Source organism: Ovis aries, chromosome 3 (assembly GCF_016772045.2).
Source record: "Ovis aries strain OAR_USU_Benz2616 breed Rambouillet chromosome 3, ARS-UI_Ramb_v3.0, whole genome shotgun sequence".
In the NCBI taxonomy this organism is placed as follows: domain Eukaryota; kingdom Metazoa; phylum Chordata; class Mammalia; order Artiodactyla; family Bovidae; genus Ovis; species Ovis aries.
The window spans coordinates 55192982-55196214 of record NC_056056.1 but is presented as its reverse complement, the minus strand read 5'-3'; the positions used below and the strand labels follow the sequence as shown (position 1 = coordinate 55196214).

Here is a 3233-nt window from a genome sequence, read left to right as displayed (position 1 = left end):
TTAAAAAAAATGCTAATCCTAAACATGAAATATATAGTTTTAAAATTTTGTTGAGAAATTATTACAGTCCTATATTTTTAAATGGTTTTCTTGAGTATATACAGAATTGAGTTACATGTTTGTTTACTAAAGAGTCTAATTTCATTATCCTTTGAACACATCTTGCCAGTTCCACAAAGTCCTGAAAATGGACTCTTTCAGTGACCATCATAACACTAAAAAAATTTTATTGACAATGTGTGTATTCAATTTACATACAATCATATTTGAAAAGAGGGAAATTCATTTGATGACTCTCTTGAAAGCTTTTCTCTAAAGAATGATACTATTTCTGGGACTAAGATTATGTTAAGTGGAAAATAAACTTTTATTTTACATAAAGTACAGTTAGCTCTAGAAAAGTTCACCATCCAGAGATTTCAGGTAAACACAGCTGGACTGTTAAAGAAACAATTAGTAAAACTGCATCATGAAGATAAGTTTGAGATTATCTTTGATGGTAATTATAAAAATGTATAGTAATCTCTGTAGATCTCCTTCCTTGCAGTTTTTACAAGGAATTGGGTTCAGTATCTTACACAACTTTACTTCATTTACTCCTCAAAATGCTAAAATGTAGACTTTCTATAATTAAATATTAATAAATAAATTAAATATAAAATTAATTTTGTATTTCAGCAGTCTTAGCTTTATAGAAAAATTGTACAATAAGTGCAGAGTTCCCATAGATTTCATCTCTACCTTATCCCTAAATTTCCTCCTATTATTAACAATTTGCATTCAGTTCAGTTCAGTTAAGTTGCTCAGTCGTGTGCGAATCTTTGCAACCCCATGAACCACAGCACTCCAGGCCTCCCTGTCCATCACCATCTCCTGGCATTCACCCAAACCCATGCCCATTGAGTCGGTGATGCCACATAACCATCTCTCCTCTGTCGTTCCCTTATCCTCCTGCCCTCAATCTTTCCCAGCATCAGGGTGTTTTCAAATGAGTCAGCTCTTCACATCAGGTGGCCAACGTATTGGAGTTTCAGCTTCAACATCAGTCCTATCAATGAAATCCCAGGACTGATCTCCTTTAGGATACACTGGTTGGATCTCCTTGCAGTCCAAGGGACTCTCAAGAGTCTTCAACACCACACTTCAAAAGCATCAATTCTTCTGTGCTCAGTTTTCTTTATAGTCCAATTCTCACATCCATACACGACCACTGGAAAAACCATAGCCTTGACTAGATGGACCTTTGTTGGCAAAGTAATGTCTCTGTTTTTTAATATGCTGTCTAGGTTGGACATAACATTCCTTCCAAGGAGTAAGTGTCTTTTTATTTCATGGCTGCAATCACCATCTGCAGTGATTTTGGAGCCCCAATAAATAAAGTCAGCCACTGTTTCCACTGTTTCCCCATCCACTTGCTGTGAAGTAATGGGACAGGATGCCATGATCTTCGTTTTCTGAATGTTGAGCTTTAAGTCAACTTTTTCACTCTCCTCTTTCACTTTCAACAAGAGGCTCTTTAGTTCTTCTTGACTTTTGCCATAAGGGTAGTGTCATCTGCATGTCTGAGGTTATTGATATTTCTCCCAGCAATCTTGATTCCAGCTTGTGCTTCTTCTAGCCCAGCGTTTCTCATGATGTACTCTACATACAAGTTAAATAAGTAGGGTGGCAATATACAACCTTGATGTACTCCTTTTCCTATTTGGAACCATTCTCTTGTTCCATGTCCATTAGTGTGATACATTTATTACATCTTGCTGAATACATTTATATCAACTAAAGTTTATAATTTACATTAGAGTTAGAATTTTTTGTTGTACATTCTATAGGTTCTGAAACATGCATAATGGCATTTATCCATCATCATGCTATCATACAAAATAATCTTCCCAAGCTAAAAATGTTCTATATCCTGCCAATTCATCTCTCTACCCATTCCCTTAAGCCCCAGGGAAACTTTGATCTTTCTATTTTCTCTGTAGTTTTGCATTTTTTAATATAATACAAAGTTAGAATCATATAATATATAGCCTTTTTCAGATTAACTTCTACTCAACATTATGGTGGAGCAGATGGATAATCTTCTCAATAAAATGGTTGGATGGCATCATTGACTCAATGGACATATACGTTTGAGAAAACTTCAGGAGATAGTGAAGGACAGGGAAGCCTGGTGTGCTGCAGTCCACGGGGTCACAAAGAGTTAGATGTGGCTGAGTGACTGAATAATTCAACAATAAGCATACAACTTCTTCCATGTTTATTCGTGGTTTCATAGCTAATTTTCTTTTTATCATGTAATAATTTCATTAAATGAAGGAACTACAATTTGTTTCTTCATACACTTACTGAAGGATATTTTAATGGTTCCAATCTTTGGCAATTATGATTAACGCTAATACAAGTATTCATTTAGAGAGATTTATGTGAAGATAAGTTTTTCATTCACTTGGAATATGATTACTGGATTCTATAGTAAGCCTGTGTTTCACATTGTAAGAAGGTAGCCAGCCATCTTCCATAGTGGCTGTATCATTTTACCTCTGTCCTAGTAATCAATGAGAGTTCCTGTTGCTCAACATCTTTGTCAGCACTTGGTTTTGTTAGTATTTTGGGTTTTAGTCATTCCAATATGTGAACAATGGTATCTCATTATTGTTGGAGTAGCATTGTCAACCACTGAAGTGGTTAGAACAAGAGTTTTAAAGGAGCCAGCCTGTGGATATTCTCACTGTCCTGATATTTTAATAATTAGGGAAGGCTAAACATTTGCTAAATGAAGACCATACACATGTCCATAGACCTAGTTCTCATCTAAATCTAGTTTTATAAATGCTGATGATAAACCAAGTCTGATTTATATGATGCATCTTATGTGGAAAATATCTGTGACTTGAGTTATCTGATCAATCTCGAGAAATAACAGCACGGCCAATATAATAATTTTGAAAAAAACTATTGTTAATTTGATGATTATCAGCTGTCATTAAATGAATTGCAAAGTTATCATTTTTTATCTAGAGCAAAATGAAGCCAAAGGTCTTGATATTTCATTTTGTCTGTGATAATCCCTAGTTTTGTGGCCTTAGGTGATTTCTTTAAGAACATTGTGACTTAGTTTCTTTTTTTCTGTAAAATAGTATTAATAATAGTAATACTTTTAAGGGATACTGCAAGAAAGAATAAACTGATATAGTTACAATGCTCAGAACAGTGTCTGATGCGTCATAAGT

At 34.6% G+C, this 3233-nt stretch overlaps 1 non-coding gene across 1 annotated transcript; it reads left to right on the top strand.

Moving 5' to 3' along the window:
• Positions 1-2716: 2716 nt before the first annotated feature.
• Positions 2717-2847, top strand: LOC114114222 (small nucleolar RNA SNORA72). Its single transcript, XR_003589053.1, has one exon. It is a non-coding gene; the product is annotated as a small nucleolar RNA SNORA72 (small nucleolar RNA).
• The last annotated feature ends 386 nt before the right edge of the window (positions 2848-3233 follow it).